This window comes from Pipra filicauda, unplaced genomic scaffold, assembly GCF_003945595.2.
Source record: "Pipra filicauda isolate LSUMZ 115617 unplaced genomic scaffold, ASM394559v2 scaffold212_size3012638_pilon, whole genome shotgun sequence".
Taxonomy (NCBI): Eukaryota; Metazoa; Chordata; class Aves; order Passeriformes; family Pipridae; genus Pipra; species Pipra filicauda.
The window spans coordinates 2,700,598-2,725,844 of record NW_024104324.1 but is presented as its reverse complement, the minus strand read 5'-3'; the positions used below and the strand labels follow the sequence as shown (position 1 = coordinate 2,725,844).

The following is a 25,247-nucleotide window of genomic DNA, read 5'->3' as shown; positions in this document are numbered from 1 at the left end:
ATGGCCTGAATGTAAGAGTCATACAGTGCAATCCAAAGCAATATTTCATCTAGTTGCACATTAATTACTTCTGGACAATTAGAAACTAGAAATCTTAGAGAGAAAAAAATTACTCGAATCTTGTGCAAATTATTTAGTTTTGAAAAATATTATGGATTCCAAAGTATTCATCCAATATAAAACCAGGTTATTTTACATCATCAGCTGCACAATAGACATCAGCTAAATTAGTATTTTTACTGCACGACAGCAGTAATTCAAAATGAATCAAAAATAAAGTATCTCATTTCAAAATAAAATCAAAATACCATATGTATGTATATCTTTGCAGCAGCTTCTTGGGGTTCAACACAAATAGTTAAGAAAAACCTGTTTTCAGTTCCCACAGTAAATGGGACATCATCCTAGGCTTGTTTTCCAATATTCAGAGCCCCTTGTTCTCATGGAGGACTTAAATCACACAACACTTCCCCGGAACATCAGCGCAAGTCGGGTGTGAAATATCCAGGGAATTTCTGACATGCACTGGGAGTAGTTTCTGATGCTGGCAGTGAACAGCCTTCTAGGGGAGGGGTTGTGCAGGATCCAGTGCTCATGAACAAGGAAGAACTGCTCATGCATAAGACAGCCAACAGCTGCCTTGGATGCAGTAATTGTGAAATTGTAGTGTAAGTCTTGAAGAAAGAAAGAAAGGAAAGCAGCAGAGTAAAGACTCTGGACTCACAGTAGATAAAGCTGGGGATTGCTCAGGGAATGAATGGTAAGCAAAATGCCCTGGGAAGCCACAAAGGAGCACATGACAGCCAGTCATCTTCTTGAACTCTCTTCTCTGAGCACAAAAATAAGCCTTCCCAACATGCAAGAAAATCAGCAGGCACAGCAGGAGGCCAGCTGACTGTACACAGGACTTCTCACTGACAGAGCTCAAATGAAACAGAAATATATGTACAGGGGAAGTGGGGACAGGCAGCTGGAGAAGAATACAGATGCACTGTCTGGGCAAGCAGAAACTGAAGCAGGGAGGCCAAAGCTTGTCTGGAACTGATATTGAAGAGGGATGTGAAAGGCAAGAAAAAACATTTCTACCGTGAGCAGAAGACAGACTAGGGAAAGTGTAATTCAGCTGCTAAACTGGGAAGCAACCTAGTGATGAAAGGTACAGAAGAAGCTGAGGTACTCAACACCATGGTCTTTACCAGCAAGACCTGCTATCAGGTTTCCCAGGTTTCTGCATCTGGTAGCAAAATTTGAGGGAGAGTAGCTATCAAATCAGAAGACTATCTAGGTAAGCTGGACCTATGTAGGACCAGATGGCAAACATACAAAGTACTGAGAAAGCTAGTTGATGTCTCTGGAAGGTTGCTGGCTACCATCTTTGGAAAGTCATGGTAACTGCCTATGACAGGGAACAGGTTAAACAAACAAAACCCAACCTAAAAGCAAGGTGAAGGCAGGAGAGGATAAAGGATCCAGGGAACTAGATAGTAGTGAGTCTCACCTCATTTGCTGTACAAAATGTAGAGTGAGTCCTAAAAGGAAACTATTTCCAGGCATGATGGACATAAATGTGACTGGAATTAGACAACAAACTTTTAAAAGCAAACCCTGTGCAACCAACCTGACTGCCTTAAGCAGAAAATGGTGGCTTTGTGGACCAGGGAGAATTGGTGGTTGCCAGTGCTTTGACTTAAGCAAGGTTTTTAACACTGTCTTCCATAGCACCCCGGTTGTCAAACTGAGGAGATGTGAACTGAACAGGTAGGCAAAAAAATTCCTTGGACCATGAAGTTTAAAGAGGTATTGTAAATAATTCTAAATGCCAACTGGTTAGATGCGGTATTCCTCAGTGGCTGATACTGGCCAACATGATCAGATTTGGATGCTAGGACAGAAAGCATCCTCAGCAAATTATGGGGAAAGCAGTCAACATGTTGGAGGGGAGGGCCACAATTCAGAAGAACCTCAGCTGATTGGAGGAAGCAGCAAACAGTAACTTTGTTAAGTTAAAAAAAGACAAATGTAAAATATCCTGCATTTGGGAAGGAAAAGATCCCATACAGCTTTATTGCTGCAGACTGGACTGGCAGCAGCTCTGCAGAAAAGGATTTGGAAATAGTACCCTAGGAGACAGCAAGTTCAAGTCAGCAGTGCACCCTAAAATCAGTGAAAACTAACTGTAGTTTGAGCTGCATAAGCAAGAGCACAAACAGCAGGCCAAGGGAAGCAATTATTCCCTTCTGCTTGGCATCCGTAAGGCCACGTTTAGAATACTGCAGTTTTGGGCCATGCAGCACAGGAGGTGCTGGCAAACTGGAGCAAATGCAGAGGAAAGCCACTAAAATAGTAAAAGGGCTGACACATGACATGAAAGACGTTGTGAGAGAGTTAAGTTTGGTCACACTGGAGAACGAAAAGGAGCCCACTACTGTTTTCACCTATGTGACAGGGAGTTATACAACAGGTAGAGGCAGATTATTCTCAGGGAAACACAGTGAAAGCTCAACAAGCAACAGACTTAGTGCTGCAAGGGAAATTCCAAATAGATATAAGGAAAATCCTCACCATGGGGGTAGCTGAGCACTGAACAGGATGGAGATTTAACAGCATCTCCAAGCAACCTTGGAGATTTTTGAAATTTGATTCAGCAAGGCCCTAAGCAACCTGATCTAACTTTGAAGTTAAATCAGAAAATTAAGCCTCTCAATCTCCAGAGATCCCTCCCCATCTACATTTTACTGCAACTACATTCTACATGTCACTGCAACTGAAATTTTCACCCATATAAGGGCAGCCTAAGTAGTCTATATTGGTAAATGATATCTTTCTGTATAGCATAGAAGATTCTATGTCCAGTTACTTTGCAGTGAGAGGAGAGTCAAGACACATTCAGGTAACTCTGGATATCTGAAAAATTTCAGCTGTCTGTCTAAGTCATCAAGATCACCTCAGCCAGAGAAGCTTTAAGTTATCACACACTGCACAGTAAAATCCATAAAAATGCTAAAAATTACCGTACAGAAGTAGTACTTTGGATTCCAGGTGTTCTGAGCACTTTGTATATATAAAAGGGATCCTTTTATTCTTGGTCAGTGCAGTTTCCTCTCATCCTCTATAAAAAAGTTTTGTTCTTTAGTAGCTCATATTAATACTGGAATGTATTCACAGAATCAAATGGGTTGGAAAAGACCTCCAAGATCATCAAGTCCAACCCTTGATCCAAAACTACCATGGTTACTAGACCACGGCACTAAGTGCCACATCCGGTCTCATCTTAAAAACCCCCAGGGATGGTGAATCCACCACTTCCCTGGGCAGCACATTCCAATGTCTGATTACTCTGTAAAAAATTTCTTCCTAATATCCAACCTAAACCTCCCCTGGCAGAGCTTAAGATCATGCCCTCTTGTCCTACTGCTGGTTGCCTGGGGGAAGAGACCAACCCCCACATGCCTACAGCCTCTTTTCAGGGAGTTGTAGAGAGTGATGAGGTCTCCCCTGAGCCTTCTCTTTTCCAGGCTAAACCCCAGCTCCCTCAGCCTCTCCTCAGAGGACTTGTGCTTGAGTCCCTTCACCAGCCTCGCTGTCCAAGCCATGGGCTGCCAGCTTTTTCAGGAGTATGCTATGGGAGACAGTGCCAAAGGCTTTGCTGAAGTCCAGGTAGACACATCCACAGCCTTCCCCTCATCCACCAGGCACATCATTTGATCATAAAAGGAGATCAGGTTGGTCAGACAGGACCTGCCCTTCCTAAACCCATGCTGGCTGGGTCTGATCCCTTGTCCATCCTGTATGTGTTGTGTGATTGCACTTAGGATGATCTGTCCCGTAACACTGAGGTCAGGCTGATGGGCCTGTAGTTTCCCAGGTTCTCCTTGCAGCCCTTCTTGTGGATCGGCATGACATTTGCCAACTTCCAATCACCTGGGACCTCCCCAGAGAGCCAGGATTGTTGGTAAATGATGGAGAGCAGCTTGGCAAGCTTTTCTACCAGCTCCCTCATCACCCTAGGATGGATCCCATCTGGTCCCATAGACTTGTGAGTATCCAAGTGGCTCAGCAGGTCACCAACTGTTTCCTCCTGGATTACAGGGGGGCTATTCAGCTTCTCGTCTGTCTACCAGCTCCAGAGGCCAGTTGTCCTGAGGATAACCTGTCTTACTGTTGAAAACTGAGGCAAAGAAGGTGCTAAATACCTCAGCCTTTTCCTCATCTTTGGTGACTATGTTCCCCCCCCATGTCCAATAAAGAATAGAGGTTTGCCTTGCCCCTCCTTTTGTTATCGATGTATTTGTAGAAGTACTTCTTGTTATGCCTAGCAAAAGTGGCTAGATTGAGTTCAAGTTGTGCCTTTGTCCTCTAATTTTCTTTCTACATGACCTAACTATATTCCTAAACTCTTCCTGAGTAGCCAGCCCTTTTTTCCATAGTCAGTAAGCTCTCTTTTTTCCCCCTAATTTCCTTTAAAATTTCCATGTTCAGCCAGGCTGTTGTCTTCCCCACCAGCTTTGCACACTGGGACAGCCTGCTCCTGTGCGTTCAAGACTTGCTTCCTGAAGCAAGTCCATCCCTCCTGGACCCCTTTGTTTTCAAGGGTTGTTTCCCAAGGTACCCTCTGAACCAGTCTTCTGAGTAGGCCAAAATCTGCCCTGTGGAAGTCCAGGGTAGAAGTTTTATTGATGGCCCTCTTTGCGTCCCTGAGTATTGAAAACTATCATTTCATGGTCCCTGTGCCCCCGACAGTCTCTGACCACCACATCTCCCACCAGCTCTATTCTGTGAACAGCAGATCTAGCAGGGCCCCACCCCTGGTAGGCTCATTTACCAGTTAAAGCAGGAAATTATCCTCTATACACTCTAGGAATCTCCTGGACTGCCTCTTCTCTGCTGTGTTGAGTTTCCAACAGACATCCGGCAGGTTAAAGTCACCCACGAGCACAAGGGCTGGCAATTTTGAGACATCTGCCAACTGCTTGTAGAATAATTCATCACCCTCATCATCCTGGTTGGGTGGTCTGTAACAGACTCCCACCAGGATGTCAGCCTTGTTGGCCTTCCCCTGATTCTGATTCACAGGCACTCAACCTTATCATTATTGACTCCAAGTTCTACAGAGCCAAGAGACTCTCTAACACATAGAGTCACCCCTCCACCTCTCCTACCTTGCCTGTCCCTTCTGAAGAGATTGTAGCCACCCATGGCAGCACTCCAGTCATGCGAGTCATCCCACCACGTTCCCGTGATGGCGACTACATCACAGCTTTCCTGCTGCAGGATGGCTTCCAGCTCCTCTTGTTTGTTACCTGTGCTGCGTGCATTGGTGTACATGCACTTCAGCTGGGCTGCTGATTTCACTTCTAACTCAGGCTTTCCCCCTTAGGCTCATCTCTGGAGAGCCTGGTTTCAGCCCCTTCCCCCTTCAAACATAGTTTAAACCCTCTTGATCAGCCCCGACAATTTACAGGCTAGAGTCCTTTTGCCCTTGCTAGATAAATGAAGCTCATCTGACTCTAGCCGACTAGGTACCACAGAATTTGCCCCGTGGTTGAGCAGCACCAACCCTTTAGACACCTATTGATGAGTTTTCCTACTCCTCTCCTCATTCATCCCTGCTACTGCAGGAACTGAGGCAAACACCACCTGTGCTCCTTGAAGTCCTTAATTATTGACCAGCAGCTGAAAAATTCTAGTGGGAAAGGGACATAATCTGGCTGCTTTCCTTTTCCATTAAAATTAGAAGGAACAAGAAAATGCCAAACCCAAGGCTTATTTTAAATATTAACTTCAAATGATAAGGAAGCAAGTTAAGGTTAACATTGTTAACTTATTAATTCAAAATTAAAGGAGCTCAAAACTGACTGAAGAGCAACACCCCATAAAAGGAAAAAAAATAAGGCAAAACTATATGGTGTTTTCCAAAGGGAAGACAAACAAAGCAGGACTTTCATCTTCTCATATTAAATACAGTGCAAGGACAAGAGTACCCGAGTACATGGAGACTGTGAAGTCCTGGGGCACACCCACATCCCCTGATTTTAGCATCTGACGGATACCAGAGGCTCAAACAACCCAACTGCACTGCTTAACTTTATCAGTCCCCCTTGAGTTGCATAAATTCCTTTCCCAAAACAGTTTCTACCATGAAAAGCCCACACGTGAAGGTTGGTAAGGAGAAATCCCACAGATTCGGTGTGGGAATCCCTGTCTGGTTACATCCCTTGAAGTTTGTGAATGAACACTTGGACATCCTCTTGAAAGCTCTACCACAAACGGTTACATTTGATATGAGATTTCTTAACACTTTTCAGCTCATATGAAGGAGCCAGTAACAATCATCAAGAAATCCATGTTGAATTTATAATAGTAGCAATTGAAAATAGCATCAGTGTAAGTGGTCAACCTGCCATAATGCAGTGTGAGCAAAGATATAGAATTCAAAGTTTATTTTCATCATCTTCCCATTATACACTCTTTCCTTCTATTTTTTTTTCCTCTTTACCCCCCAGTAATTTTCTCATAACTGTAAAAATATAAACAGCTCTTGGTCCACCTTCACACAGACTTTATTTGCACATCACCTACTCACTTGAGTGTTCTCCTCCCCCATATGCCATCCTGTTACATTTATTTTAGACTCTTCTGCTCTTAAGAAAAATCAAGTCAGATGGGTCTGTCATGGATCCAACAGCAGGTTTTGAGATGGAGTCCAAAATCTTAAGGGCAAGAATAATGCAGTTCTGTATTGATTCACACAAATGGTTTTCTACATTCTCTCTAAGCACAATTCCTTGCATCTTTAGAATCATCACAAAATTAAAGCACTCACACTTTGTATTTCATCTTAGAAGTTATAAACTTTGACATATAGTTTATATCATGCCACTCAAAAATATTAAGATATATAGATTGCACAACCTTGGTTTCTCATTTCTAAGAATGAAGAAAATTTATCAATCAACAAACTGGGGAAAAACAGTCTCAGCAAACGTTCTGTATACACAATTACCAAAATACTACAGGCTTTTTTCTTTACTTTTTTTTAAGTTGTATTTAGAGAAAAAATCTGCTTGAAATATAAGCAACCATGAGTAGATTTATGAGAGAAAAAAAAGAAAACTGCACATGGAGACATGAAAACTGCATTAAGCAGTCAGAACAACAATACAGCAATGCATGAAGCTGTTAAAGTATGGTACACAGCACTAAATTTTGAATTTTTCCTTGTATGAAACATGTTAGTAGGGAGAATCTACTCTTGCAATGAAAGCATTGCCAAGAATTGCCTAAAGATAAAGCTGATTTTAGATTATGTGAACTTCAGCTTCCCAAATACGATGAAAAGAAAAACTCGAACAATGCTTTGTCTTTGCACTACTATCATAAATGAATATTGTTACAGAGGCAAAAAAAATATCCTTAGCTGAAATCTGCTCTACACAAGTAAAAAATTCAAGGCAAGATCTGTCCCAGCTACTATTATTGCTCAGATAACAAACAGCAAACATACCACAGGAAAAAAAAAATGTTCAGTGAACACGACTCATTAGATTGATGGCACCGCAATCAGAAATGTATTTTTTCAGTAGGCTGCTACCAGTATATGAATGTGAAATAAGCTCTGTAAATATCTCTGCTCTCTCCTTTGATACATGTATCCTGTCTAACTATTGCTTCTTAGTCATCACAATTTCTAGAGAGGAAATTTTCTGCATGCATGATTAAATCAGCAAGTCTCTCTCACACAAAAAAAGCAAAATGAGCAGACTGATATCTTGAGATATCTTGTTAAGGAAGTATTTCCTTTTAAGGAATCATCCATCTTGATCAAAACTGTTCTTTTTTATCTAATTCCCAATCAGAAAACCAGGTTTCTACTTCCTACATACCTATCCTCATTCACTGCTCAGTTACATGAAACTGATACAACTATTTAAAATCTAATGCATCTGACAGCTGTATTGTGTAGTAAGAGCCATAATTTGAAAGGGTTTGCTGCTATACATAGCTGTCTAGAAAATGTATTCCAAATACCAACACAGTGAAGTCTGTGTAGCATTAAAAAAAAAAAATCACATTTTATAAAATACATAAACGTAGATTATGAAAGTTTCTTCAAAATTTCTGAAAACAAACAGAAAGCATAATCTGATTTCGCACTCAGAAAAAAACAGTTTAGTTGAGCAGTGCTCTCCTGTATTTAACCAGGAAATGAGTTATAATGATAGCAGGAGACCTAATATGGAGAAAGTAAGTGTGGTTCCTTTGTGAACCTATGTTTTGTAATTCAGTTCATGAAATAGATTTTAAAGTTAAATTTCAATTAAAAAAAAAATCCCGGAATTCCAAGAAAGATTTGCATCTTCAGAAAAAAACAAAACAGTATTTTTTTAATTTTAAATAAAATTTCAGATACTAAGTATCTTTTTTTGCAAGAGACTAAAACCATTGTTTAGAAAGAAATAAAGTGAGCCCTCTTCTCCACACAGCACTGAAAAGAAGGCTGTTTGCCAGTACATGCATGACAACAGAAGCAATAAATACATATAAAATAGATATATATAAAATATAGCTACACAACATGTGGAAAAAAACCAAAAAATCCTTCAGATGAACTGTAAACTTGATAAACATCTGAAGAAGCAGCAGTACATATTTCAGTGGAAAAGTGATTCGGATTTCTTTTTTTTTTCCGTTTTGAGTTTGGTTTTCTGGTTGTCTTCTGGCAAACATTTCTTAAATACTATGCCATGTTTTCTTTCAAATGAAGGTTGTTGAAAATTCCTGAAAGCATTCTGCAAAGAGCAAGTACACTGACAGCAGTGATGAATAAGCTTGGTAACACAGAACGCAGCCACATTTCCAAATATAGTGTATCAGCTGGCTTGGCAAAAAGAACCATGCCAAAACTGGCAGTGAGCGGTGTAAATGATCCATTCCCCCTCTAATACTGCTATCTAAGTGCAGTTGTGTTGTGTCAGACTTTGAACTTGTTTCCCCATTGCACACAAATAGTATTTTAATGAGCTGAAAAATATGCCTCCTCTTGAGTTACAGCTTTAAAAAGTGAGCATGTTCACCCAACAGCTTTAGAAGGTAACCATGAGAAGCCTGCAGAAAAATCCCCAAAGTATTAAAGAACTGCTACCCAGTGCATGTGTTTTTGTTGTTTTGGGTTTTATTTTTAAAAACACGACTGCTTCAGCATTTTATTTAAGAAAGCTAATATCTATGGTATTAGAGAACTTGACTACATCACAGGAACACATTTCCTTATTGAAGCAATGCCAGGCTTGGATGATAAAATACAGATCTTCCCAAAAAATACTTCAGAAAAAAATAATCCATTTAATCATTAACGATCCCCCCAGCTTTACATATTCACAGGCCAACCAAGGAGTTCACTGCAGCACTACCTAGAGCTGCAGCTGGGTTTGACAGAAAAAAAATCTATCCTAAAGCATTGTGAAGACACCTACCTCTTGCAACCTTTGCTACAAAACTGTGAATATGGTCGCAGTGCTGAGCAAACACTCTATTAATTTTCAAGTATTTAACTGTGCTAGTTTTAAAAAAATATCCTACATGAGGTAGAATATATGAAGTCTGATTTCTTCTGGAAATGTATCTGCCTTTCTTTTCCAACGGCCTCAGAATCCCTGCAGGGCTCTGTTACCTTCCTCATCTCTTCTGAGACGCCACGTTGCTTTCAGTTCCCACCCCACACGACCACACCAGACAGGCAGCATCTTCTTTTGCAGGTTTCGATATAACTGCACATGTTGGGCAAAAACATCAGCACACACGTTCACTAACAAACAGACCAAGGAGATACTATTTTCAACACAGCTTTTTCTCTAGCAAAAGGGCCACCTCAACTTATTTGAGTTCTCCCACTGTCAAAGTCGATTGAAAGCATCCAAGTTGATGGGTAAAGCAGGAAGGACGGAGCAGCAAAGACAACTGACATGGTCCTCTAAGCCTTATTTACTTCAGCTATTCCTTTTTACTTTACACAGTAGTAAACCAGCTACCCAAAAGTTTGCCGAGCTTTTACAATGCCAATCAAGTTAGGAATTCCCACAGCAAGAGCTATCCATCCAAGTTTAACTTTGCTTCAAGGACTCACTATATTTCAATGCAGTATCTTAACACTGAATCTTCTTTAATTCAGATCCTTGTAGATGCTAATTACATTATGTTCTCATTATTACATAATAGTTCCCACTCCACACATCTACTTGGCACGCACTAGCACAGAAGGCGAGGGATGCAGATCTAGAATCAGTATTAGAAGGACAGATACAGGTCAACAAGGGCAGACAAGGGGAAGATGAGGGAATTCTCAAGCCATGCAAAGAGCAAGGAGAGGTGAGTATAAGTAGGTGGTTGTGGGATATGTTCCTTGGCTTCATCGAGAGGGATGCACAGATGAGTGGGATGCACACAAATGAGGCTTGCAAATTTTTCTTCTAGTTTGATTGCCTAGATTAAGTCCTTTTCCCCTCTACTGCAGAGAAGGAAGTGTATCATCTCTTATATCAACATATGTTAAGAAGCCCAGGGTCTTAAGGGACAAACTTAATGCCTCTAGGCAACTGACAGGAGTTCTCCAATCTGTGTGTAGGAGAACACAATTTTACACTTGATATGACCAGTTTTACACAGAATGTGATCTTTTGCTTCCACTGATCAAGGTTTTTTTTCTCTAAACTTGAATCTTATGACTGTGGCTAAAAAGATAAATACATTCTATAGCAAATAGAAAGCATGAAATCAAGAAGTGTAAGAACAGTGTGGGTGGAGGAAGAGATCTGTGATCTTTAAGAAAAACTCAGCTTATACAGTTACAATGAATGCTATGTTTTCTTGTGAAAACCACCTACATTATGTCACTTGGAAACCACATTAACATTCTCATCACTCCTAAGGTATTAATCTAAATGTTCCCACTAAATAAATGACTAATTAGTTACTGATTCAATCCCTTTCCCTCCACCTCTCTCACCTTTGCTGTACTCCACCCCTTCTCTTCTTGCTATTAATTCTCCTCTTCTACCACTGCCCTTTCCTTTTTCTTCTATTTCCTCTATAAACTTGCCCCAAAAGCTGCACTAAATACAAATGTCATTTTAGTTCACTGTGTTAGTGTATTTTCTTCCTCCACTATGTTTCTGTTCTTCTATTTAAGCTGCAAGTTCTTTTGGAAGCGGGACCTCCTGTGATTATAGAGGGGTTATAACAAGGAAGCCTTTTTTTTTTTAAACAGGATCTGAAGTATTGCCATAACACTGATCACAATGCTGACAAAAATGACCTACAGAAAGCACTAATAAGATTAATGATAGAAAAGCCCATACTGTTTCCACTTATGACTGCATTCCACTTAAAATACAATGTAAATTTATGTTTCCCAAGAACTCCCTTAGCCATAACCCACACTATTTCCTTCCCTAAGAGCTAGCTTTCATATACCTGCTCCTTGTGGCAAGATACTGTTCAGAATCAGTCTAATGCACAGCACAACTGATACAGTTTGCTCTATGTTTTTCTGCTCTCCCAAAACAACTTGGACCCCTCACATGCAGTCCATTCTTGCTAGTTAACAATCTGTACACTTTTTTCTATATAAAATATAATGATCAGCACACTTAGGTTTTCCATTTGAACGTCAAGTAAAGAAAACCATCTCCAGCAGCAGCCCACATCTCCAGATACACATTCTGCAGAAGAAGGAGATCCTGGAACACGAATATATTGGTTACACAGTGTCGTTTTTTTCCAGTTCCATCTTACAAGGTTCTGATTACCATTCCTCCCTCCTTTTCTAATGTCTGTTCCCTGGATCCGAGAACCCCTAAAGTCACAGGTCTTTCTCCCCAGTTTCTCAATTAAAAAAAACTTAAAATATTCCCTCATATCTTCCCATCTCTGAAGAACTGTACTGAGCAACACCAACCATCTCCCAGAGGAATAGTGAGATCAGAACTTGCTCTGCCCTGTTTCTTTTTAAAGTCTACAGTTTCATCCTTATCTTAGCCTTCATTATTTCTCTTCTCCCCTCACCCTGTCTTTTACCAGAGGAAAAGTAACAGTGACAGCAAGCAAAAACAGGTAGAGACCTACAGGAAAAGCATGACAGAGGGATTTTTCTCCAGTATATTCACCCTGTTTCTTGTGGCCCAAGCTGCAATGTAGTAAGCTTCTCTTCTTCATGAGGCCTGTGAAGTTACCCAGGTCAGCTTCTCCTACTTCATACACAAACTCACTTTTATTTTCATTTCAAAAACCTGTACATTTCCTCTCTCAGGTAAAGCAAATGAAATAGGTTGTCACCTTCCCTTCTTAACAAGAACAGTATTCCTGAGATAAGCTTTCCATAAGCCTCAAGTTTTTTGATTCTAGTATTTACTTCACACACCTTTTTTTCTTCTTTCACAATCAGTTAGCAGATGGAGTTTATGGCCTTCAGGAGGTAGGTACCCTTTACCTGTCTACAGTCTCTGGGTTACTTGCTTCTCCTAAACATCTATTTTCTTCAAGGAATCTACCAAGCCAGTTGTTGTAAGCTTTGCTGTTCTTTAAAGTAGACACAGTGCCATATGAAAAGTACAATCATCTAAATAAATGCAACTGGTTATGCATAAATTCTTAAACATTGAATGAGTAAACAACCAAAGGGGGAAAAAAAAAGACTGATACTGAAAATGTCTCTCTAGCTTTCACTAATGAAAAGAATGTACTGGCAAAAAAACATTGTTAGAAATATATGCCTATATTTTTAATGCTTCCAAATGAATGCTTTGTTTCTTCTCCTATGGGATGGGTTATACAGTTACAGTGTATGCATCTGTTACTGCTTTAAAAACAGTTACCATCAACTAAGTAAATAAAAAGAACATTGTCAGATTACACTTTTGCCCTTGTACTTATTCAGAAAAATCCAGTTCTTGCAAGCCATCTGTTTTTCAATAAGATCATCTTTTTACTTAATTCTACAGCTGGGCTGTTTTCTAAGGCATAAGACAGTCACATGATTGACTTGTGTTTCAATACACCCAGATGTAAAATACATTCTTAATGTTTGTGAGAACACTAGTTACATGTTTTATCCTGGAAGAGCTGTAATTCCAGAAGAAACACCCTCAACACATACAAGAAACTTGGAAAAAATTCTGGTCTACAAAACATGTAAGATTAGGTGTTGTCAAGATCTACCCTCCCAACGCTCACATAAGAAAAATTCACAAATGGTGAAACTATAAATATGGAAATGTTAATACGGCCCAAAATCTTTATTAGCCAGTATGTCATAGCTACACAAGACTTACAGTTAGAAAGTTACTTTGGTTTTACCTGTTATCCTGTACACATACATACTACAAAATGCTTAGTTAAAAATATTCATATGCTAAGACATGAACTAGTAACTACACACTACCTTTGCTGTACTTAAACTGATTTGTAAAGATCTAAATATTCCACAAATTTCCAAAATAGCTCCTGTGATGTCTTAATGCAAGCTGGTTTGTTTCCCACCGAAATGTGCCAACGAGGCTCAAAATCACTTTAGCACATTATTTCAGTGACTCCTTGACCCATGCAAGCAGTGTCTTCATGTAAACCAAAGTATCAACGATGACTTACGAGATCAAGAACTGAGACCTTCTATCACCATTTCCTGTATTTTGCTCGGAGTCAGGCTAAGCAACAACACTAAGAAAATTAGTCACTGATGATGACTATGAAGGCAGGAGTTAAAGTTCAGCAATACTATGTTAACAGAGGTGCAACAAAACACTGTAGCACTCATTACATTGCCCAGAGTGAACAACTGAGAGCAGAAGCTCTGTCCCCATTCAAGACAGCTCAGGTACTTCAAAACTTTGACAAGGCCTTGCATGCAATTACGAACTTTAGGATGATAGTGTCTAAGTACACATTTCCATGGGAATTGATTTTAACTCAAAATGTACATGATGCATGGCTCACTGCAACTGTGTTTCGGTCACTAAGAATCATAGCAATTTTAACCACCAAAAAAGAGGTGAAAGAACTTCTAACAAAAAGTTGACCCGCTCCTCTATTTGTGTTAATGGGGGGAAAAAAAAAAGAAAAAAGGTATGTGTTTGTAGCATCAGATTTTTTTATTATTACTAAATTCTGTAGGATGCACAGAAAAGATTGATGCATATTGATACATATCACTATATACTGATTGTACCTGCTTCATATAACAGCTAGAGCAGAAGAAACAGAGCCTGCCTGAATAGTTAAAAAAAAAAAAACTTGGGTAACACTGCATAGGTTTTCTTAAGTCCTTTTTTAATTGCATTATAGTCAACAGCATAAATAATACAAAACTAGGCAATAACATATTTTCCAATTAACTGGACTGTCTTCAAGGAAGAGATTTAAAGCTGAAGACACTTAATGCCAAGGACTACTGTTTAATTGCAACAATAATTCCACCTAAGTGGAATGCCCTCAAGCAACCTAGTAGCAATTGGGCCCATGATTATTGCTATGCACTATCAGTTCTGCTTAGTTTTTGTCTTAACACCTTTGACTCCCCTCTTGTTTTCTACACATACTGCGATTCCAATACGATTTACTATTGCCTCCCGGGCTGCTCCTTTCCAATCAGATAATTATGTAGGACCACCATACCAAAAAACCCACATCTCCAATCTTGGCATAGGCAGCAGATCTATAAAAGGGATGGCCACAGTCCCTGGGTCTTTCTAATGTAATTAATTCCCATGTTGAAGTTAGTCCTCCAAGCAGCCAGGTGATGCAGATGTAACTGTACATCAGATACACCACATCCTTTTCATTTAAAAGAACTTCCTACCCACAAAGTCCTTGCAATATGTACACGAAGTGGCTAGAAACCTCTTGCAAATCACTCATGAAAAGGAGGAAAGGAAGATGATATCTACAGCAGAAAACAAGTTTCTACAAGCTTTAAGACCTGTTCTGTGCTACGTGGCAACATAAGCAATTCTTGCTCTCAAAACGAGTTTTCATTATACATTCATGTCTTGTAACAACTTAAATTGGTTGAATGTTTCAATACCACTGCTGGAACCAAAAAACCACTTAAGTACCTATATTTGGACACTGAACTGACACTACCCAGTGTGCACAATTAAACTGTGCTTGAAATTATAGATATCTGAATTCAGCTACAGTTTTGTGTTGCTTCCTGGAACACCCTGTTCTTACGGAAGGGAATCTAAGCAGTTTTAAAGTAACTGCTGTATTTTTCTCTAGCTAAGACTGAAGCACAGCTGTTCCATCAAGCTTCTGCAGCAGATGAATGCCTTAAAGATGTAGTCAGAGGTGGTACTGCTGGCACTTCACCCTGACCAGCAGTCTTAGGATCACTATCAGACCACAACAAACAAAACATCTGGATGGTCCAGAAGTGCCTGTTTAATGCCCAGGGCTTCCAGGATGCAGCCAGGAACTGTAGCACAAAGTAGCGTGAACCAGGAAAAGGTAAGTTTGGAGAATTCCAGTGGATATTTGTGTACCTTTTCTTAACCTTTCAAAGACATGTGGGGATATCTACACCAGTTAATGTGCTTGCTCCTAAATTATATTGTGTACCTTGTGTAGTTCTGGAAGACATCTGACAGCTCATGTTGAAATAGGACTGAGTTCATGGTCACAGGGAGGAAAAAAGTTTGGAGTGGTAGTGCACCTCCGTGGGAGTGTGCTGTACTATTACCCAATCATATGGTACACCTGCCTGCCTTCCTGCTCTGGGTGCAGAGTGACATCAGCTAGCTGTATAAATTTATATAAAAATGTATTACTGGACATTCATGGAAACAATGAATGAGTATTACTATAATTCATTCCACGTGTACCCATGGGAAGTTTGAGGAGAACTGAGTGCTTTGTTATATGGCAAGGTCATACAATGGTTGCCAATGTATAAATTGTTGCAGTGCACGGATTTACTGCAATGCAAGTGGTAAGAAGTACTCTGGGGATGCTCTTTAATAGCTTAAGAGAAACATTTTACCAATAAATTTATTACAGAGCTGCTTTATTTTGCTGAGAGAGACCACAGCCCTCAAGCCCAGTTACAACTACACTTCAAGCCACTGTGATTTTAGTGTCCTTAGAAAACACCATGGCAGACCAAGCACTCCACATTTCTAAATCCCAAAAGAATACTGTTTTGACAGTTGGGTGAGGAACTTCTGACAACATTTAAATGCTTTGCACATTGCAAAAAAAAAGAACTTAAGAAGCTTCTGGTACGAATACCTTATAAGTGATGTAATTGAAGGCTTAGCAACTGTTGGAAAGTCTTCCAAACCCACTAGCCTTAAGCCCCCTCCCTAGCTAGTGGTTAAAATGGTGACTATTCTAGAAAGTGTGCCTAGAAGTTTCAGGTGAAATACCAGTAGTTTTTTGATCTTTTTATTCTAGGCCTCGAAAGCAAAGTAACATATTCTTTAAAGCCCCTTTATATCTCATGGCATTCACAGTTGGCAACTTGAGCCCTTACAGTCCCCTCCACGTTTAACTCAAACGCTGCAATGGTTTGAAATAAGGAAGCTTTCAAAATGGACATTTATTGGACTCTCAGAAACAAGAAAGATGCAGCAATATTAAGTGCTACATGGCTTCAGATTTTGATAAAGTAATAACTGAAGTGTATGTAGACCACAATGTACTGTAAACTGTTCAGAAGAATGATGGTAGAACTTTTTTGTACGCTTGCAGGTGACAACATAGACCAAAGCAGAAACATTACACACATTACAAAGTACAGGGCCCACATTAGTTCCAAAACACATCTAGGAAGGCCACACGACTTTCTGAACAAATCCCTCCTCTTCATATTAAGGCAGAAAGATTGACTAGCATGTTTTCACAAGATAACTGCCTCTAGTATACTAATACACTGTTAACATGCCTGCTGAAAATGTTTTCCAGCCCTAATTTGATGCAAACCCTAGCCCTGTCACCAACCTATCCCTTTGACCCCTAGGCATGCACTGAAACCCAGAGTAGAACTGACCAGACCCTACAAGCAGTTTTCCAAAATGTTCAGATAAGGAGCTGCAATGATTTCTGTAGTCCCTCTGAGAACCTCTACAAAGCCTGAGTTTGTCTTGCCTCCAACCCCTCCAAACTGAGACTTCAGTGTTGTTATTTGTAAGTATCTGCATTCCTAGTTCCCTGGGGATATCTCGCTCCTGCACAACCAGCAAAGATAAACCACTTGCATCAGATTCCAGCAGTTAGGACTTCAACAGTCCCAGGCTTCTGGAGGCTCAGCACCTTTCATCTCATCTGAGATGTGCATGGCTTCCTGAGCCGCAGCAAGGAGCCACAGTTCAAGCAGCAGCCTTAAGGACTCCTACCACAGCCAGAGCCCGTCTGCCTCACCAGGAACACCACCATGTCTTCTGCAGTAAAGGACCACAAACTGGACATTGCATTACCCAACAAGTCACACCTGCAAGATGAAATTTATATCCATCAGCCCAAAATGAAAATTTGTTCCTACCAAATATCATCTCAAGAACAAGGGGAAAAGCAGCAGCATGACTCCTGACAAGACTGGCTGTTAGTGCTATTACGATTCCCAGTTCTTGTAGCTGAGATTCCTGCTTCCACAGACAGAACCATTATCTACTAGTCTGGCAAATTTGTAGATAGAGATGACTTCCACTCAGACCAAGTAATTCTTCCTTAAAGAGGACAAAGGACAGAACTGAATACAAATATCGTGACTATTGCAGTGAAGCCGCTCCTGACATCTTGCTGCAGGTGATAACCGGTAAATCTCTGTCCACCAGAGAAAAATGCACTCTGGGAGCAACAGTACTTTCCAAAACTAGACTGCTCATGTCCTGTGCCTTAGGCCAATGTGTCACATACTGTCAGGACAGAAGTCTGCAGAAATGTGTTCAAACCAGCTTTTTGTTATTAACCTGATCTGCCATTTGAGAGTTTTCTGGAAAAGATACAACTTTATCTTTACAGAAGGTAAAGTGTTCCTCAAAGTTGCACAGAATTTTGCTTTCTTGGGAGTGCAACAGTAAAACCCTGGTAAAACAAATAGAAGTGGCATCACTTCATTACCTTCCCACTTTCAAACTCTGCATATGCCATACTTTTAAGTCTACAATCACTGTTTACTAGAGTTTGCAAGGTTTTTGGCTGTTCATATCATTATATGAAACTCTACCCATACATCCAAACCACTTGCAGAGACCAACTCCAAGATATTACAAAACAGAGCAAGCAGTTATTGTATTAGTCTATTTTATTTTTGTCTTCTAAATGTCCAAACTTAAAGTGCAGTGGGTCAGTTTTTCATATTCAGGCATGAATTCAAAACTCAAGAAGCACAAGAAACAGGTTGTACAGGCCAGGCATCCTACAGTGACAGAAGGAAATTACAACAGTATCTGTCATTGTCTTGAAAGCAGGAACTCTATTTTCTAATAGAGCATTGACAAATGCAAAAATTGTAATTTCATGAGCCCTTACAGAGCTCACTAGTATTCCAAAGCATGAGCTGAGAACAAAGTGAGAAATAACTTCGTGAATGTTGACTTTTGGAAAAAGGGGCAGAGAACAGATACAATCTGAATCTGACAACCACATGAAAATCCAACAGTCATTTTCTGCAACTGTTTTACAGTTTTATCAGTGTACTCACTGTATCAGCACACAAAGCTTCTCAAACTGGTCTGACAACATCCATTTTACTTGCTCCTGACTGACAGAATCAGGTGCAGCATACTCCAGAGGAAATGGATGCTTCTCTATTTTAAGGAGAGTTAACATATTAATATGCTATCAATGCAACTCTGCTTAGCAAAGGGGAAGATGAAACGTTGTAGGTGGTCATCCAAAGTAGCCAACCATTTCTTTCTTCACCAGCCAACTCTTACTACTTTCTGCAAGTCTAAAAATACTATTCCAGTACGCAAAGTTCCTTGAGCAAAGACATTCACCCAAACACAGCTCAGCTTCCTTCTGAGTTCTACTTCATTTGAAAAAGGTAGCTTCCAAAGAAAAGATTATCCCGTTGCAAGATCACTGATACACATACGACAGCCTCCAAACATGAAGACATAGCAGGAATATCCAAACCCAGGCAGTGTTACTCTCCACAGTGAGCAGTAGTAGTTATAAAAGGGCTGGGGGATTACAGAGGTTATCAATGGAGAGCCACAAGACTGTTGAAATTAATCATTCACCAGTTTCCTGAATCCTAGCAGCTCTAACCAAGCCACCTGGAAGCTCACAGACCACCCAGATGCCATGGGGTCTGTACAAGGCAGTGGAGTATTGACTCTGAAGGTTGTGAGCCTATTTTGAAAAGTCAGCTTTGTTTTTTGTAAAAACCTAAAATCTGGACAAATGAGTCACAGGCTTTTAGATACAGGCCAGTAGCTATTTCTTAATAACATTTCAACAAGAAAGAAACTATGCAGATGCATTAAAGAAATGCTTTCGAGTCAAGCATCCAATTGGCAAAACTGAATAAATAAACCTGCAAATATCTGCAGGGCACCAGCAAAGACTGGAAGATCTGAAAATTTTATCACTAGTTTTGAAGAATTAAGAAAACCAACTTTATGAATAATAGTGTCAACCTCTATCCCACTCTCAATAGTCAATGGAAGAGCATATTGGCGACTATTCATTATAGCCCAGTGAAAGTCTGGAAAAGCAAAACCAGAAAAAGGTGTGGTGACTATCAAAGCAGTAAAACAGAAGTATTTTGACATAAATCCTCAAATGCTGTCTATACAGGTATCAAAAACATAACAAAATCATCTATATGCCTAAACACGTTTATCTTCGGATGATAGTTTTCAAAATGATAAATCATATTCTGTTGTATTTAGGGGGGGAAAAAGTAACATCAGATGCTCCAACAAATCTTATATAGCTTCCTAGAACCAGAGATTTGATGCAAGAGAATAACTTGGTATTTGTTCATTCAGGCATCTGTTCATTGTTTCACAAAATATGCTCTAGTGGCTTACTACTTTCACCTCTTCTAAGAGTATATAATTGAAAACTGAAAGATGGAAAGAAAGCTATTCTGCTACTACTCCACCATTTTTAACATCTTAAGAGGCAAGATTTAAATGATCACTTCCTCAGGAAGTGATCTCAGGAATGCTCCTATGTTAAGGAAAGCTAAAGTCCATTTGGAGTTGAATCTGGCAAGGGACATAAAGTACAAAAAGGACAGTAAGAATGGCTTCTACAGGTGCATCAGGAGCTAAAGGAAGACTAGGCAAGGCGTGAGCCTGCTGTTGAATGGGGCCAGGGGACCTGGTGACAAAGGAGACAGAAAAAGGACTTTGGTATTCTATGTTTTCTTTAATAATAAGACCTGCCTTCAGGAACCCCAGGCCCGGAGACCTGGTGTAAGGAAGACTTATCCTCAGTGAAAAAGGGTCAGGAAAATAAACATTTAAACAAACTTTAAAAGAAAACCCTCACATTGAAAAGGACCACTGGAGATTGACTTGTTCAAACCATGGAGACTCGGTCACCAGCCAGGGTTTAACTAAAAATGTGTTTTCTGATGCTCAGAGGGAACATCCTCTCCTTCAGTCACCTCTTGTCACTGGGCAGCCCTGAGAAAAGCCTGGTTCTGCCTTCCCTGCAGTCTCCTTATCAGGTATTTATACACACTGAGAAGACCCTGCTGAGCTTCTTTATTCTCGGTTGAACAGTCTCAGCTCTCTCAGCCTTTCCTCATATGAGCAAAGTCCCTTAACCATTTTGGTGGCCCTCTACAGGAGCCTCTTCAGTAACTCCACCTCTCTCACACTAGGAAGCTCAGAACTGGACACTGCACTCCAGATGTGGCCTCATCAGTGCTGAGTGGAAGGAAGCTGTTAAAGCAAGTAAACTTCGAAGCCATTCCCGTACAAATGAAGGGCAGGGTGACTGGGAATAGTCCGCATGGATTTATGAAGGGGAAGTCGTGCCTGACCAACACTGTAGCCTTGATGGGAGAGCAGTGGATGCTGTTCACCTCCACATTAGTAAGGCCTTTGACAACATCTACCATCACATACTCATAGACAATCTGATGAATTACCAACTGAATAAGTGGACAGTGAGATGGACTGAAAACTGCCAGCACTGCTGGGTTCAAGAGGTTGTGGTGAATGGCACAAAGTTCAGCCAGAGGCCAGTCACACAGGCATTAATACTGGGACTAACACTGATTATCACCCTCACAGATGACCTGAACAGGGGGACAAAGTATACATACAGATTCACAAATTATATAATTGCAGACACTAAGACACTGTTTACTTGAATTACCTAGAGGCAAACCTGTAAAACCAGATCTTTCCGAAGTCCTTGTCAGAAATATTTTAATGCAAAAGTTTTTAAATGCAAAAGCTTCTTCTCTCAGTTCCTGAAGTTATTATGTGGCTACATCTATAAACTCTGTCATCAGGTAAAGATAACTAAGTACCTCCAAGAGTGGCCATAAAGACAATTAATCGAACTCCCAGAGGACCTGGCGCAGGCAGGAAACAACCTCATGCTTGGTTGGCACCTACCCCTCCCCACAAAGTAACTCATATTCCCTGAACTTACCATCAGAATGGGCACACTGAGAAAGACAGGTTCCATGGAAGTGAAAACCCACACATCACATCCTCTTCCCACTCTACTAAAACACTACATGAAAACTTTGGGCAGTGGTGCCATAAGGCATTAAAGACAAAGGAAGATTCTGCTACATTTATTAACTAAGAAATACAGGCAGCATTTGCAATGTAAGAGACTTAGTTTTACTGAAATAATTCCATCACTATTTTTGATGTTCTAAAATATATACAAGCATATAAAAAGCACAACCTACAAACTGATCTGCATGCAAAAAGCTAGAATCAGACTGCTGACACAAGAGCCCCAGAGATGGACTCCTCTCCTTTCAGTACAGGTTACCACACTCTTAACAGAAACAATTAAAAAGCAACTAAATAGAACTGATAGAGTTTACAATCCATCTTCAGTTACAAAAACAATTTTGGCCTATATTAAAACACTGGCAGAAAACCATGGTGTTCAAGCACTGCTGTTCAGGCACTTCCAGAACAGGTCAGCCAATTCAATCAGAGATATTGGGAATACATCCAAGAATAAAATAAGCCAGGAAGTAGACACTTTTCTATCATCCCCCAATATATAGCAGCCTTTAGCATCAGGCTCAACAAATCCTCTTGAAAAGTAAAAATCCTTCTCTCAAATTAGAAGTTATACTGTATTTTGATATTTAATAGGACATTAGCAGCTACATTCTCAGAAACATGCCTTTTCCTTTATTTCTGCCTTGTGTTTTACCTACATCTGGCCAATTCCAGGGCATGTAAACACCTGTTTGCATGTACTCACTGGAGATAAAACTGATCTCAAGCAGTCATTCCCATCTCTGCATGCTTCAGCCCAGGCTAGAAATACAGGTGGGATTCTCCATGAAGTGACAAGTCTGGGATCTGTTACCAGGCCAGAGCAGTAGAATTGAAATGCAAGACTACAGCCCTAATTCTTCCTTATTTCAAAGAAAGAAAAAGCATTAGCAGACTTGCTGAACAGTATGGGAAGTGGTAAAGGACAGACAGGGGTAGATGGAGCAACTGGAATAAGTCCTTTGGTAGAAGAGATGCAAGCAAGAGCCAATGTAGGGCAGAGCAGCTAAAAAAGAAAAAGGGAGCAGAGAAGGTTACAGCAGAGGAAGGGCAAGAGCAAAAATGCAAAGCAGTGTTAAAACACACTTGGGCATGAACTTGCCTCTTAATTACTACAAACAAGCCTCTTCAAAGTCTACCTCCAAATACACAAAACTAAGGCCAGAAAACACTAGCAGGGCATTTTTATGGAGCAATGAACTCCTGTTGTACTTTCAAATTTGAGAGATCCTTTCTTACATTTCACACTTAGTAGTCTAGGTTAAAACATTATTAGACATATAAAACCAAACATAGAAAACCGAAGTGTCTCTAAGTTAGCTGGCAAAGGATGGCCAGAGTCAAACTAATGATCCCATTTGCTATAACAAGCTGTATCACCACAGGTTTGCCAACATGAGTACAAGCCTAAAGCATATGGAAAAGAGGAAAGACTGAACCACTGCTGTATACACTGCATACATCTCTCCTGCAAAGAACAAACTTTGCTAATCTCATTTTCGTTTCAGGTTAAGGAAAGAATGATGGTAGATAAATATTGCTGTGTTACTGAGACAAAGCCAAACCTACAAAATAATATCAAAAGAAGTTATTAAAATTAGCTAAATGTTTATTTTGTGCACTTAAAAAAAGCACCAACTCCAAAAAATATAGCTAATTGCTGGGAATCAAATTCCACAAGACCTCCTCTTATAATTAGAACAATAAAAAATAACCAAACACATGTCTTGACAATATTCTTATTTGGGATGCTCCTAATCTGCCAAAAAAATTAAGTAGTGTCATTTTGACATTATTTCCCCCCCACCCATTTGAATCTAGTTAGATACTAAATACAAGACTGCCTCATGAATTAAATATAAACTTCTGGTAAGAAATTATTAATTTGAAGGTAACACAAAATGCTGAAAGGCAAAGAAAAATGGCCACATCCAAGAGAACAGCTCAAAGAAATGTATTTCTTAAATCACTTTTATCAGCTTGCTAATTCTGAATTTTTATATTATTTACTACAGGATTGTCCCTACGTCCCTTCACCTTCCACGAAAGCTCTCTTAGGCACAAAGGGTGCTTCTTACTATAAACACCTCATTGATCTTCTAAGGGAAGATAGTTTATTAACTGCTCCACAGGAAACAAACTCTTTCTTAAAGATTAATAACTCCCCTGTCTCTCTCTTGAGCCAGCTCCTCAGACAGTTATTTGAGCAGGAAAGAAAAAATATTTACTCTTTGCACAAAAGAAGCTGTTAAACTCTACCACTTTGCCAAACCACTTTTGCCATTTCATTTCTTTGCTTGAGTTTTGTTCCTCTGGAAGACTCCCATAAACTTTTTTTCTCTTAATTCCTTTTGAGCAGAATTAAAACCCTTCCTGTACTGTTTTTATTTACATGTTCCTAAATATGTTCTTAATTTAGGAAATATTAACCTCTCTGTATAAAATATAACTCCTCATTGAAAAGGAAGCAAAGACACACTGACTTCAGCCACCAGCATGGTCAGACTTAACAGAATTCCCCAGGCCTCCAAAAGCACTCAGTGCTTAAGCCACAGGCAATGTGAGGTCTCCTTTAAAAAGCACTATGACAGTCTGAAAAGATACAGATCACCCAAGATCTCCAGTACTCTTAAAGTGCCTCTTTCTTTTTCAAAGAGCAACCCCTAGAACGCTGAAACCACCCAATTCATCAGTTGAGCTACATGATCAGCACAACTATGATGTATTACAGAGATACAGTAGACATGTCTAAATAGATTATATTTATTACAATAAAAATATCATCCAGATGTACATTTCTGCATGCAGATAGGCGTTACATGGTTTACTTTTAATTTATGTACCATACCGAAATCGGAAGTCTATTTCAAGGCACATCTGACTTCAACTAGAGACCAGGCCACCTCTAGGAACAGTGACATCCAGATTATGAATGATTCCAGGGTTTGTGGCATTTCTTCCTCCAAAACCCTAAATCTCTTTCTTGGCACACCACGTCAAGAATGTATTTTCAACTGTGCTTTAATATATACTTCAATCCAGCCTGCTAAACATAACCGTAAACTTTATTAAAGCACAAGCTGGCACGCTTGAATCTCTACCATATTAAATTACTTAATTGAGCAAACATATCAGGAAACACCCCCGCCTTCATGCTCATCACGCCTTTCCCTCTAACAACTTGCACGCTGGCTTACTATTTTATACCAGGAACCTGATAGCGGACACACAGAATGCCGCAGCTGTTTACTCACCTACAAAATACTTATATTTCACTGTTGTGAGTTATGAGCTCACAACAACTGAGAGCAAAAAACACTTGTGAGACATTGAGCTAACATTTGTAGCAATTGTCACAGAACAAAACTGTCAATCGAAGAGACAGGTGCTTGCTTACATTACATGCTCTTAGAAGGGTCAAAGACAATTCGCTTTCTACTTTGATCTCATGAGCAAGCTTAGGTCCTATGGACAAGTCCACCCAGAAGAGCAGACACCACGCTTGGGGGAAGAGCAGCCTTCAACTACGCTGTGAGA

The 25,247-nt window shown here is 40.0% G+C and overlaps 1 protein-coding gene across 2 annotated transcripts in view; it reads right to left on the bottom strand.

Annotated features, from left to right (window-relative positions):
- The window catches only part of SETD3 (SET domain containing 3, actin histidine methyltransferase), a 65,265-nt gene that overhangs the window by 38,984 nt on the left and 1,034 nt on the right, over positions 1 to 25,247 (bottom strand). The window lies entirely within an intron of this gene.